Source organism: Odontesthes bonariensis, chromosome 2 (assembly GCF_027942865.1).
Source record: "Odontesthes bonariensis isolate fOdoBon6 chromosome 2, fOdoBon6.hap1, whole genome shotgun sequence".
Classification (NCBI taxonomy): domain Eukaryota; kingdom Metazoa; phylum Chordata; class Actinopteri; order Atheriniformes; family Atherinopsidae; genus Odontesthes; species Odontesthes bonariensis.
Genome location: NC_134507.1, coordinates 37,020,103 through 37,034,501, shown reverse-complemented (window position 1 = coordinate 37,034,501; position 14,399 = coordinate 37,020,103). Strand labels below are relative to the sequence as shown.

General features: G+C 45.4%; 3 non-coding genes and 2 pseudogenes across 3 annotated transcripts; all 5 read right to left on the bottom strand.

Annotated features, from left to right (window-relative positions):
* Positions 1-122: 122 nt before the first annotated feature.
* LOC142370663 (U2 spliceosomal RNA) lies at positions 123-302 on the bottom strand (annotated as a pseudogene).
* A 6,626-nt stretch (positions 303-6,928) lies between these two features.
* Positions 6,929-7,041, bottom strand: LOC142371164 (U5 spliceosomal RNA). The gene has a single exon (XR_012767977.1). It is a non-coding gene; the product is annotated as a U5 spliceosomal RNA (small nuclear RNA).
* Positions 7,042-7,621: 580 nt separating this feature from the next.
* On the bottom strand, positions 7,622-7,740 carry LOC142400871 (5S ribosomal RNA). The gene has a single exon (XR_012772987.1). It is a non-coding gene; the product is annotated as a 5S ribosomal RNA (ribosomal RNA).
* Positions 7,741-8,104: 364 nt separating this feature from the next.
* Positions 8,105-8,284, bottom strand: LOC142370466 (U2 spliceosomal RNA; annotated as a pseudogene).
* A 5,936-nt stretch (positions 8,285-14,220) lies between these two features.
* Positions 14,221-14,333, bottom strand: LOC142374191 (U5 spliceosomal RNA). Its single transcript, XR_012768660.1, has one exon. It is a non-coding gene; the product is annotated as a U5 spliceosomal RNA (small nuclear RNA).
* Between the last annotated feature and the right edge of the window lie 66 nt (positions 14,334-14,399).

The window sequence follows — 14,399 nt, the reverse complement described above, 5'->3', positions numbered from 1 at the left end:
CACGAGGTGCTCATAAACTGCGTCTTTTCTAAAGATTATAGTTCCATTTTAGAAGTCAGAATACAATGGCTCCCTGAAACTACCACCATGTACAGCTGGTTTTGTTATTTCACAAGAGTTGGGAAGAGTGGACCGTTCCCGGCGGCACTGCAGTACCGGGACGATGCGTGGAGTGAACGGAGCAAGCCCCTTTTTTAACCCCTGTGCCTAAAAATCCATTTAATATGTAGTCCTCATATAGTGGACGTATCAGATATTAAACTGATAAGAACAGATTTTTTTTTCTTTTGAAAAAAATTTATTGACACTAATACATCACATTTTCACAAAAACTTCATATTTAAGACATTTGTTTTACCTATGAATAAAAACATCAATAAATAAGTGTAATCTGTATAACCACATTTAAAACAACAACAATAAAACAAGTTTTTCATGGGATATTACAGATAAAGTCAATGTCGTCTAATGTAAAAGCTACATGTGAAGTAGTTCTCATGCGAGTAGCAGTTTGTATTGAGTGTCTTTAAAAAGGAGTGCATTAGTTAAAATGCTCTCTTCCAAGTCCATTTTTTGTGCAGGAGCGCAGTGAGTCCCTACCCAGGGAAACTCATTTCGCTCCCCCAAACAGTAGGTCTCTCGGGATCCTGTCGTGGTGCTCAGAGGAGATCCCCACCCTGTTGCTCCTTCCCACCTGCCTCACCCGGAGAGCCAGGCCGTCGCTGCTTTGACCTTTTTGTGTGTAGCTCCGGCTCCTTCATCCGAATGGGCACAGAGGCGATTCTTCTTTGTGGATGTGTCCTAGGCCCGCCGCCTGCAGCTCCGGCCGCTTGAGCCGCCGCTGCGGCCATCCGGATCACAGCCACGGGGGGGATCTGCATGCGCTTCCTCACCAGCAAGTTCCTGGAGGTCCACATGGCGTCTTTCATGGCGGCTAGGGTGAGCCACTGCTTGGCAAAGTCATTATTTTTCATTTTTGTTTGGCTCACCCCATAGAGCACGAGTTGTGCTGTGAGGACCTCCCTTGCTGGCAAGTACGGGAATTGCAAGGAGCCGGCTGTTGCCCACTGGTCTGCAGCAGCGCTGCACTCCCAGAACAGGTGCCTCACCGACTCGGGCGCGCCACAACCAGGTCGCGGGCAGATTGAGATCGCTGACATGCCCCGGGAGTGCATAACGGACCTGACTGGGAGGATCTCATGAGCCACCATCCACAACAGGTCCCGGAGTCTGTTTGGGAGAGCGGAATGGTTGACGTTGCACCAAACTGTTGAGGGCTCGCCGAACGCGAGCCCACGCACTGGACTCACTGGTTCCCGCTCCTGCACAACAGAAATCAAAGAGCGGTGATTTTTTAAAACATGCAACTCCTCTGCCTCCAAGTTAAAATGCTTTAAGAACGTCTGGATAAAAGCATAGGATGGTGGCAGGCTAAAAGACACAGGCACTTTTAGGTCGGTGGGTAAAATCTTCAGTCTTCTGAGGTAAGAACCCATCCAGAATCGTGTCATTGCTTTAGTTTTGGGGTTTCCGGATGGGTCTGTGGCCTGTAGGATGTGCAGTGTAGTGTATCTGCTTCCTAAAAACAAGTAAAAATTAGGCACTCCTTTTCCTCCTTTCTCTTTTTGTTTCTTCATTACATCTCTCCTCAGTCTTTCCCACTTGGAGCCCCACAGAAAATAAAAAATGGCTCGGTCCAGGTCTAAAAGCACTTTTCTAGGTGGGATAAAAACAGAACTGATTAGTAAAAGCAAAGGTAAAATCACGGCTTTGATGATTAAAACCTTTCCTTCAATGGTCAGTCCTCTAAGTCCCCAGTATCCTAGTCTTTGCTTTACTTTCCCTACCACGTCTGGCCAGTTTGATGTCCCTCCCCCTTCCTTGTCAAAATTAATCCCCAGTATTTTCTGTTTTGTCTGGGTTATAGTCACGGGGAGTCCTGCAGTCTCAGTCGCTGTCCATGGCCCGTAAAATTGGGCTTGGGTCTTGTTTCTGTTTAGTTTTGCCCCAGAGGCCCGTCCATACCAGTCAGTCAAGTCCAGAGTCCTATTGATGGATATTAGGTCTGTACATGAAATGTTCTCGTCGTCCATATATAAAACACACTTTGTCGATAGTCCCCCGCTCCCCGGGACTCTCACCCCATTGATTCGGTGGTCCCTTCTCAAGCTCTGTGCCAGTGGTTCCACACAGATGATGTAGAGGAGGGCAGATAACGGACAACCCTGACGGACACCGCAGTGGATGTTTACTGCTTTTGTCAGATGCCCGTTAACAAGGAATTTGCTGGTAATGCCCCGGTACAGCAGACCCACCCAAGCTATAAACCTTTCTGGGAACCCCATTTTTGGCAGTACCTGGAAAAGGTACTGGTGCGAGACCCGATCAAAGGCTTTCTCAAAGTCTAAATTTAGGACTGCTAGCCGAATGTTTCTGTCTCTCGCATAACAGATGGTGTCTCGGATCAGTACGAGGCTGTCGGTTATCTTCCTCCCCGGGATGGCACAGGCTTGATCCGGGTGAATCAGGTCTTCTAAAAACAAGGACATACGTGAGGCTAAAAGTTTACTAAAAAGTTTACAGTCAAAGTTTAAAAGTGTAATCGGTCTCCAATTCTTCAAGTCAGTCTTGTCTTTTTTTTTGTGAAGAAGAGTCACTATCCCTGCTCTAAAACTGTCAGGAAGTCGCTCAAGTTGCTCAAATTCCATAAAAACAGTAAACAAGTCAGGTGCTAAAATATCCCAAAAGGTCAAATAAAATTCCAAGGGAAGTCCATCTTGTCCTGGGGACTTCCCTTTCTTAAAATTTGTAAAACATTTATTTAACTCTGAAATTGTAAAATCTTGGGTTAAAAGCACACTGTCTTTTACTGTTTTTTCTATGACATTTAAAACTTCTGTCATGGTGTCCATTTCAACAGGTTTTTGTTCGTACAATTCACAATAAAATTGTTCAACAGCTTGTTTAATTTCTTCCATTGAATCAACTGTGCACCCGTTCTCTTTTGTTAGCTTTAAAATGGCCCCCCCTTTATTCACAATTTTCTTAAAAAAATACCTTGTGCACTTCTCTCCTTCCTCTATTTCTCATTCCCTGCTTCTTAAAATGACACCCTTACTTTTAATATCTGCTAAAATCGACATCTCTGTTTTCACTTGTTTAATTTCATCATTAAAATCCATCCCTTGTTGGTTTAATTTAAAATAGCGCTGCAGTCGCTTCTGCAGTCCCATCATGCGTCTGTTTTCCCTATTCTTTTTTCTCCTACCTGCCTGTCTAAAGAAAGTCTGGGTCTTTTCCTTCACCATTTCCCACCAGTGTGCACGTGTATCGTAAAAGTCTTGAAGGGTCTGCCACTCGTGGTACTGCTCCCGGTACTGACTAACTATTTCATTTTCTTCTAAAAGGGAGCAGTTTAGTTTCCACAGACCACTTCCGGAAGTCACACCCGAAGAGAGTGATAGGGTGCAGGAAAGCATCAGGTGATCGGAAAAGAAAACGGGGGTCAATCTAGCATCGGTTGGTGGGCAGTCCCGTGTAAAAAGGTAGTCTATACGAGAGGCTCTGGTGCCACCACCACTGAACCAGGTGAAGCCCTCCTCTCTGGGATGCATGGTCCTAAAACAGTCCTGAAGTTTAAAATCCTTGCATATGCCCTGTAATAAAACCGATGTTTTGTCAACTTTAAAAAATTCCCCTGCTCTTTTTCTGTCACTCCTGCTTAAAATACAGTTAAAATCACCCCCTAAAACTAGTGGTGCCCTACCTAGCATATGGGACTGCAGGTCTTCTAAAAGGTCATACCGGTCATTTTTTTCATTAAAGCCATAAATATTTAAGAGGTTAAAATCTTGTCCCATAAAAGTCAAATGTGCTAAAAGTGCCCGTCCGTCTCTCACCACAGTGCTGCCCTTCACCAGAACCTGAGGGTTTTTGATCAAAATGGCCACTCCGTCATTTTTGTTTTGGTTGGATCCACTCCACAATGATGTCTGTGGCCACATCTCCTCCCACTGTCTGTAGTGCTTTAAAAACGGTAGGCCGCATTCCTGTATTAAAAGAACATCTGACTTAAAAGAACTAAGAAAGGATAAAACACTCTGGGCTCTAACTTTCGACTTTACACTTCTCACATTAATAGTTGAGAGAGTGAGTGTCATGAGTATGGTTAAAAACAACAGGTATGACATCTTAAAAGACTAAATGAGGGTTAAAACATTTAAAATGTCTTAAAAGCAGTTATGTAATTTCTTGTGAATGGAGCTCTTCCTTCACTTCTACAGGTGAGAGGCGAGGGTGTTGAGCTCTATTCCCCGGTCGGACTCTGGGGGTTGGCCTCTGTTGCAAGGTTTTGTTAAACTTTGAGTCTCTAGGGGTTGATTGCAGAACTACATTTAAAAAAGAGACCTCATTTGGTGAATTGGAGGGGAAGACTCTGGGCTCCTCCACAGATGAACTGTCTGAGGTAGTCCCAGCTCTTCCCCTCTTCTCTGAGACTATAGGAGAATCAGAGGACAATTCTGATGCAAGCCTCTTTGTTTGCTGGGCATCGGGGAGGGAGGCATCCTCGCTATCCAGTGTTGCCAAAACAAAAACACAAGAAGTCGCTATTGGCTCTCTGAAAAGTCGCTAGAAGTCGCTAGATTGCGTCATGACGTCATAAGTGACGTAACCACGCCCATATCATATATTTTCGCTCCTACCGGAGCCGAAATCAGCCGGCCTGAAGCTGATTTCAGCTCTAAACTCTGTAAACTTTAGCAACATTTGAAACTTTTCAGGCCAGAAAGTAGTCGTTTAGATCCCCAACGTGTTAAAAACCTGCCAAAATACCGGCTATTTACAATTTTGTTCCCACAAATTCGGCGCTACTAAAGCTAGCCGCAGTGAGCAACGCACTTCCGGTTGTTTTGACAAAATAAAATACCCGTTGCCTTTTATCATGGGGAAAGCCATTACGATAAAAAGGTGCTTTTGTTTTGAAAACAGGAAGTGAACCTACCCTCGTTGTAGCTAGCTTGAAACTGCCGTTTTGACAGGAGATGACGGTTTGCCGGGTTGCCGCAGTCCTGCAGTGCTTCTGTCTCGGCTTGTATGGTGTCGCGTGGCAACTGATTTGTCACTCACAAAACAAGTTAAATTGTCGCTAGATTCAGCCAGATTGAGCCCGAAAGTCGCTAAGTCGCTAGATTATTTTTTTTGTTGCCAGAGATGGCCAAAAGTCGCTAAATCTAGCGACAAAGTCGCTAAATTGGCAACACTGTCGCTATCATCCTGTGATTGGACTTCTTCACATTCTGAACTAGCTCCGCCTTCTGCCTGCACCACCTCCTCCTCCTCCTCCTCTCCAGAACTCTCCATTGGTGGGGGTGTAGCAGGCCCCTCCCCCTCCTCGGCCTCACCTGACTGCTGTCCACTATTCAGGGATTTTGGCGGGAAGTTTGAATTTTCCAGCCCAGCTGTTTCAAGTAGCTCGTTAACTGCCTCGGTCTGCCCTCCATTTCCTTCCCGCGTTTTTTTGGATTTCAATTGTTGGCAAAAGATTTTGGGCAATCTCTGAAGAGGTGGTTTGATTCTCCACAGAGATTGCACTTTTTGCCATTCGTACACTCTTCGAAGGTGTGACCGATTCCTCTACATTTGCCACAAAACACCTTCGTGCAGGCCTCCACCAGGTGCCCGTGCTCCCCACATTTGCGGCAGAGTTTGGGCTGTCCCTGGTAGTGGATGTAGCCTCTGTTTTCTCCCAAGACAATCATTGATGGGAGATGTTTCAGGCCCTGGAAGCCCTGGGGGTCTTGCCATTGTTGGATGGGCACCCTCCAGGCGCAGTTCCAGATGCCGTCAACATCCCTCACCTTCATTGCCTGGCCTTTAACAGTGCAGAATCTTCCCAACCATATACAGATATCTTCTGCGTTCACCATTTCATTGAACATTCTGACAATTACTGTCTTCAGAGTATTGTCAGTAAGTTTCTCAACAGTAAACGCAGAAAACTGGGCTTGCACATTTCCAAATCTCATCCAAAACTCCTGCAGCAAAGCTGCAGTGCGAAAACTTACATCGAAACCTTTGTTAAAAGGCAATGACAGGATGCAATTCAAATCGTCTGGCTTGAAATTCAATATGTTTTGAATTAGCTTCCGAGAGAAGTCCAATCTGGACATCTCTATAAGCTTTCCTTCTTTTTCTTTAAATAAAAATCTAGCGCTGTGGTGCCTCCTCATGCCAGCATAGTTTGCCGACATGATGGAGGCACCACAAACAGTTTTTAAATGAAATGCTTAAAAGAACAATAATAAATATCACACTAAAAGCCCAAAAAAAGAGTAAAAAGTGGATGAAAAGGTACTAAAAATGGATACTTACCTTCCTCTAAAAAAACGGAACACCGACACTGACCCTGTTTCAGCTGAAACTCTTTCAAAAAGCAAAAACCTGGGAAAAAGGGGTAATACAAGAAAATTTAAATACAAAGAACTCCAACTACAAAAGACTTGGAATAATTTGATCGAACGCAAAAAAGAACCTCCAAAGCGAGAAAATTTGATGCCAAAAAGGCATAAAATAGTCCACCCAAAGGAGGCGATCGCAGTCTTAGCCAAAAGGCCGAGAAGCGATAACCCTCCACTGTTTCACGTCCGAGAGCCCTTCCTGGCACAATGCGCACTTGTGGCGGTGCTCTTTTTTTGCCTACAAAGCGTCACTTTGCACCTCCGCCCACCCGCTGCAGTGAGCACTCTTCAGCCGTTTCAGATGGTACAACTTTGCACTCCCGCCCGCTCCACTGAGCACCATTCAAACAACAACAATTTAGCGCTCCAGCTTTGAACATGGGCACGGTCTCAACAAATAAGGTGACTCTACTCCGAGAAGTCACTTGGCACAGCAAGAAGATTTCCTTTGCACAGACAGAATGGGCTTCACCCGCAAAGGTAAAGCCTTCCAAAAATAGAAACAACTCATTAATGTTGCTCTCCACGGAAGTCTTTAGTAAAAGGCGAAAGACTTGTACGTTATGAAGAGAAACCAGAGTACGAGTATTTGACACTGCGGGAGCAGTGCATCAGGCTTCCCCACGGTGAGCTTTGCTTGGTTGAGACGCTCGCTCCTCGGCCGACCAGGTAGGAACAATCGGGCCCTATTCAATGGCTGCTTTGTCTTTTACTCTGTGCAAAAGACTAGGGGTCTTGAGGCTTTGTTCTGGCCGCTCATTGGGTGTAGAGGTTTTTTTCAAGCAATTCTCCCAGTCGGCCCAATCCCAGAGCCATCTCAAAGTGGAGTTCACTTTCACTCTCTTTTCGCAGACTAAAAGCCAGAGTTTTATCTCAGAAGCTAAGCAGAGTCGGGCCTGGTTAGTACTTGGATGGGGAGACCGCCTGGGAATACCAGGTGCTGTAAGCCTTTTGGCTTCTCCAGGCGCATGCAGTTTGACTGCGTCAAATGCAGAGGCAGTCCCTGTTTGACTTTTTGGAACTGCTCCTTTGTCAGGACAAAGTTAAATGTATGAGGATCAAAGGCAACCATGACCCTGGACACCTTAGCAGATCCAGGATCAGCAAGATGGATCACAGGGTGATCAACAGATGTTTCAACAAAAGACATGCAGAGAGAAAAATGCTTACAGCACCTGGTATTCCCAAGCGGTCTCCCATCCAAGAACTAACCAGGCCCGACCCTGCTTGGCTTCCGAGTTCGGACGAGATCGGGCGTGTTCAGGGCGGTGTGGCCGTAAGCCACAGTCCCCGTGACAAATATGTGTTACATAGGTGCTGGAACCATACGTTGCCCCTATTTTACCAGAGAGTTGGCTTGAGAGGCTGATGTTGAGCCTGCACATCGACTTCCCTGATGTGATTGTTCTCTGCAGCTGAAAATGGGACTCTCAGATAACTTAGTGTGTGTCTGTCAAGCTCCTCTGTTCTCTGTGTGTAGTTTGGTGTTCATGGTCATACAGAGAAACCAGGGAAGCTCAATCCCACGACGTGCTCATAAACTGCGTCTTTTCTAAAGATTATAGTTCCATTTTAGAAGTCAGAATACAATGGCTCCCTGAAACTGCCACCATGTACCGCTGGTTTTGTTATTTCACAAGAGTTGGGAAGAGTGCACCGTTCCCGGCGGCACTGCAGTACCGGGTCGATGCGTGGAGTGAACGGAGCAAGCCCCTTTTTTAACCCCTGTGCCTAAAAATCCATTTAATATGTAGTCCTCATATAGTGGACGTATCAGATATTAAACTGATAAGAACAGATTTTTTTTTCTTTTGAAAAAAATTTATTGACACTAATACATCACATTTTCACAAAAACTTCATATTTAAGACATTTGTTTTACCTATGAATAAAAACATCAATAAATAAGTGTAATCTGTATAACCACATTTAAAACAACAACAATAAAACAAGTTTTTCATGGGATATTACAGATAAAGTCAATGTCGTCTAATGTAAAAGCTACATGTGAAGTAGTTCTCATGCGAGTAGCAGTTTGTATTGAGTTTCTTTAAAAAGGAGTGCATTAGTTAAAGTGCTCTCTTCCAAGTCCATTTTTTGTGCAGGAGCGCAGTGAGTCCCTACCCAGGGAAACTCATTTCGCTCCCCCAAACAGTAGGTCTCTCGGGATCCTGTCGTGGTGCTCAGAGGAGATCCCCACCCTGTTGCTCCTTCCCACCTGCCTCACCCGGAGAGCCAGGCCGTCGCTGCTTTGACCTTTTTGTGTGTAGCTCCGGCTCCTTCATCCGAATGGGCACAGAGGCGATTCTTCTTTGTGGATGTGTCCTAGGCCCGCCGCCTGCAGCTCCGGCCGCTTGAGCCGCCGCTGCGGCCATCCGGATCACAGCCACGGGGGGGATCTGCATGCGCTTCCTCACCAGCAAGTTCCTGGAGGTCCACATGGCGTCTTTCATGGCGGCTAGGGTGAGCCACTGCTTGGCAAAGTCATTATTTTTCATTTTTGTTTGGCTCACCCCATAGAGCACGGGTTGTGCTGTGAGGACCTCCCTTGCTGGCAAGTACGGGAATTGCAAGGAGCCGGCTGTTGCCCACTGGTCTGCAGCAGCGCTGCACTCCCAGAGCAGGTGCCTCACCGACTCGGGCGCGCCACAACCAGGTCGCGGGCAGGTTGAGATCGCTGACATGCCCCGGGAGTGCATAACGGACCTGACTGGGAGGATCTCATGAGCCACCATCCACGACAGGTCCCGGAGTCTGTTTGGGAGAGCGGCATGGTTGACGTTGCACCAAACTGTTGAGGGCTCGCCGAACGCGAGCCCACGCACTGGACTCACTGGTTCCCGCTCCTGCACAACAGAAATCAAAGAGCGGTGATTTGTTAAAACATGCAACTCCTCTGCCTCCAAGTTAAAATGCTTTAAGAACGTCTGGATAAAAGCATAGGATGGTGGCAGGCTAAAAGACACAGGCACTTTTAGGTCGGTGGGTAAAATCTTCAGTCTTCTGAGGTAAGAACCCATCCAGAATCGTGTCATTGCTTTAGTTTTGGGGTTTCCGGATGGGTCTGTGGCCTGTAGGATGTGCAGTGTAGTGTATCTGCTTCCTAAAAACAAGTAAAAATCAGGCACTCCTTTTCCTCCTTTCTCTTTTTGTTTCTTCATTACATCTCTCCTCAATCTTTCCCACTTGGAGCCCCACAGAAAATAAAAAATGGCTCGGTCCAGGTCTAAAAGCACTTTTCTAGGTGGGATAAAAACAGAACTGATTAGTAAAAGCAAAGGTAAAATCACGGCTTTGATGATTAAAACCTTTCCTTCAATGGTCAGTCCTCTAAGTCCCCAGTATCCTAGTCTTTGCTTTACTTTCCCTACCACGTCTGGCCAGTTTGATGTCCCTCCCCCTTCCTTGTCAAAATTAATCCCCAGTATTTTCTGTTTTGTCTGGGTTATAGTCACGGGGAGTCCTGCAGTCTCAGTCGCTGTCCATGGCCCGTAAAATTGGGCTTGGGTCTTGTTTCTGTTTAGTTTTGCCCCAGAGGCCCGTCCATACCAGTCAGTCAAGTCCAGAGTCCTATTGATGGATATTAGGTCTGTACATAAAATGTTCACGTCGTCCATATATAAAACACACTTTGTCGATAGTCCCCCGCTCCCCGGGACTCTCACCCCATTGATTCGGTGGTCCCTTCTCAAGCTCTGTGCCAGTGGTTCCACACAGATGATGTAGAGGAGGGCAGATAACGGACAACCCTGACGGACACCGCAGTGGATGTTTACTGCTTTTGTCAGATGCCCGTTAACAAGGAATTTGCTGGTAATGCCCCGGTACAGCAGACCCACCCAAGCTATAAACCTTTCTGGGAACCCCATTTTTGGCAGTACCTGGAAAAGGTACTGGTGCGAGACCCGATCAAAGGCTTTCTCAAAGTCTAAATTTAGGACTGCTAGCCGAATGTTTCTGTCTCTCGCATAACAGATGGTGTCTCGGATCAGTACGAGGCTGTCGGTTATCTTCCTCCCCGGGATGGCACAGGCTTGATCCGGGTGAATCAGGTCTTCTAAAAACAAGGACATACGTGAGGCTAAAAGTTTACTAAAAAGTTTACAGTCAAAGTTTAAAAGTGTAATCGGTCTCCAATTCTTCAAGTCAGTCTTGTCTTTTTTTTTGTGAAGAAGAGTCACTATCCCTGCTCTAAAACTGTCAGGAAGTCGCTCAAGTTGCTCAAATTCCATAAAAACAGTAAACAAGTCAGGTGCTAAAATATCCCAAAAGGTCAAATAAAATTCCAAGGGAAGTCCATCTTGTCCTGGGGACTTCCCTTTCTTAAAATTTGTAAAACATTTATTTAACTCTGAAATTGTAAAATCTTGGGTTAAAAGCACACTGTCTTTTACTGTTTTTTCTGTGAAATTTAAAACTTCTGTCATGGTGTCCATTTCAACAGGTTTTTGTTCGTACAGTTCACGATAAAATTGTTCAACAGCTTGTTTAATTTCTTCCATTGAATGAACTGTGCACCCGTTCTCTTTTCTTAGCTTTAAAATAGCCCCCCCTTTATTCACAATTTTCTTAAAAAAATACCTTGTGCACTTCTCTCCTTCCTCTATTTCTCGTTCCCTGCTTCTTAAAATGACACCCTTACTTTTAATATCTGCTAAAATCGACATCTCTGTTTTCACTTGTTTAATTTCATCATTAAAATCCATCCCTTGTTAGTTTAATTTAAAATAGCGCTGTAGTCGCTTCTGCAGTCCCATCATGCGTCTGTTTTCCCTATTCTTTTTTCTCCTACCTGCCTGTCTAAAGAAAGTCTGGGTCTTTTCCTTCACCATTTCCCACCAGTGTGCACGTGTATCGTAAAAGTCTTGAAGGGTCTGCCACTCGTGGTACTGCTCCCGGTACTGACTAACTATTTCATTTTCTTCTAAAAGGGAGCAGTTTAGTTTCCACAGACCACTTCCGGAAGTCACACCCGAAGAGAGTGATAGGGTGCAGGAAAGCATCAGGTGATCAGAAAAGAAAACGGGGGTCAATCTAGCATCGGTTGGTGGGCAGTCCCGTGTAAAAAGGTAGTCTATACGAGAGGCTTTGGTGCCATCACCAGTGAACCAGGTGAAGCCCTCCTCTCTGGGATGCATGGTTTTAAAACAGTCCTGAAGTTTAAAATCCTTGCATATGCCCTGTAATAAAACCGATGTTTTGTCAACTTTAAAAAATTCCCCTGCTCTTTTTCTGTCACTCCTGCTTAAAATACAGTTAAAATCACCCCCTAAAACTAGTGGTGCCCTACCTAGCATGTGGGACTGCAGGTCTTCTAAAAGGTCATACCGGTCATTTTTTTCGTTAAAGCCATAAAAATTTAAGAGGTTAAAATCTTGTCCCATAAAAGTCAAATGTGCTAAAAGTGCCCGTCCGTCTCTCACCACAGTGCTGCCCTTCACCAGAACCTGAGGGTTTTTGATCAAAATGGCCACTCCATCATTTTTGTTTTGGTTGGATCCACTCCACAATGATGTCTGTGGCCACATCTCCTCCCACTGTCTGTAGTGCTTTAAAAACGGTAGGCCGCATTCCTGTATTAAAAGAACATCTGACTTAAAAGAACTAAGAAAGGATAAAACACTCTGGGCTCTAACTTTCGACTTCACACTTCTCACATTAATAGTTGAGAGAGTGAGTGTCATGAGTATGGTTAAAAACAACAGGTATGACATCTTAAAAGACTAAATGAGGGTTAAAACATTTAAAATGTCTTAAAAGCAGTTATGTAATTTCTTTTGAACGGAGCTCTTCCTTCACTTCTACAGGTGAGAGGCGAGGGTGTTGAGCTCTATTCCCCGGTCGGACTCTGGGTGTTGGCCTCTGTTGCAAGGTTTTGTTAAACTTTGAGTCTCTAGGGGTTGATTGCAGAACTACATTTAAAAAAGAGACCTCATTTGGTGAATTGGAGGGGAAGACTCTGGGCTCCTCCACAGATGAACTGTCTGAGGTAGTCCCAGCTCTTCCCCTCTTCTCTGAGACTATAGGAGAATCAGAGGACAATTCTGATGCAAGCCTCTTTGTTTGCTGGGCATCTGGGAGGGAGGCATCCTCGCTATCATCCTGTGATTGGACTTCTTCACATTCTGAACTAGCTCCGCCTTCTGCCTGCACCACCTCCTCCTCCTCCTCTCCAGAACTCTCCATTGGTGGGGGTGTAGCAGGCCCCTCCCCCTCCTCGGCCTCACCTGACTGCTGTCCACCATTCAGGGATTTTGGCGGGAAGTTTGAATTTTCCAGCCCAGCTGTTTCAAGTAGCTCGTTAACTGCCTCGGTCTGCCCTCCATTTCCTTCCCGCGTTTTTTTGGATTTCAATTTGTTGGCAAAGGATTTTGGGCAATCTCTGAAGAGGTGGTTTGATTCTCCACAGAGATTGCACTTTCTGCCATTCGTACACTCTTCGAAGGTGTGACCGATTCCTCTACATTTGCCACAAAACACCTTCGTGCAGGCCTCCACCAGGTGCCCGTGCTCCCCACATTTGCGGCAGAGTTTGGGCTGTCCCTGGTAGTGGATGTAGCCTCTGTTTTCTCCCAAGACAATCATTGATGGGAGATGTTTCAGGCCCTGGAAGCCCTGGGGGTCTTGCCATTGTTGGATGGGGACCCTCCAGGCGCAGTTCCAGATGCCGTCAACATCCCTCACCTTCATTGCCTGGCCTTTAACAGTGCAGAATCTTCCCAACCATATACAGATATCTTCTGCGTTCACCATTTCATTGAACATTCTGACAATTACTGTCTTCAGAGTATTGTCAGTAAGTTTCTCAACAGTAAACGCAGAAAACTGGGCTTGCACATTACCAAATCTCATCCAAAATTCCTGCAGCAAAGCTGCAGTGCGAAAACTTACATCGAAACCTTTGTTAAAAGGCAATGACAGGATGCAATTCAAATCGTCTGGCTTGAAGTTCAATATGTTTTGAATTAGCTTCCGAGAGAAGTCCAATCTGGACATCTCTATAAGCTTTCCTTCTTTTTCTTTAAATAAAAATCTAGCGCTGTGGCGCCTCCTCATGCCAGCATAGTTTGCCGACATGATGGAGGCACCACAAACAGTTTTTAAATAAAATGCTTAAAAGAACAAAAATATATATCACACTAAAAGCCCAATAAAAGAGTAAAAAGTGGATGAAAAGGTACTAAAAATGGATACTTACCTTCCTCTAAAAAAATGGAACACCGACACCGACCCTGTTTCAGCTGAAACTCGTTCAAAAAGCAAAAACCTGGAAAAAAAAAAAAAAAGGTAATACAAGAAAATTTAAAGACAAAGAACTCCAACTACAAAAGACTTGGAATACTTTGATCGAACGCAAAAAGGAACCTCCAAAGCGAGAAAAATTTAATGCTGAAAAGGCATAAAATAGTCCACCCAAAGGAGGCGATCGCAGTCTTAGCCAAAAGGCCGAGAAGCGATAACCCTCCACTGTTTCACGTCCGAGCGCCCTTCCTGGCACAATGCGCACTTGTGGCGGTGCTCTTTTTTTGCCTACAAAGCGTCACTTTGCACCTCCGCCCACCCGCTGCAGTGAGCACTCTTCAGCCGTTTCAGATGGTACAACTTTGCACTCCCGCCCGCTCCACTGAGCACCATTCAAACAACAACAATTTAGCGCTCCAGCTTTGAACATGGGCACGGTCTCAAGAAATAAGGTGACTCTACTCCGAGAAGTCACTTGGCACAGCAAGAAGATTTCCTTTGCACAGACAGAATGGGCTTCACCCGCAAAGGTAAAGCCTTCCAAAAATAGAAACAACTCATTAATGCTGCTCTCCACGGAAGTCTTTAGTAAAAGGCGAAAGACTTGTACTTTATGAAGAGAAACCAGAGTACGAGTATTTGACACTGCGGGAGCAGTGCATCAGGCTAGTTGGCATAGCCACCTTCCCCACGGTGAGC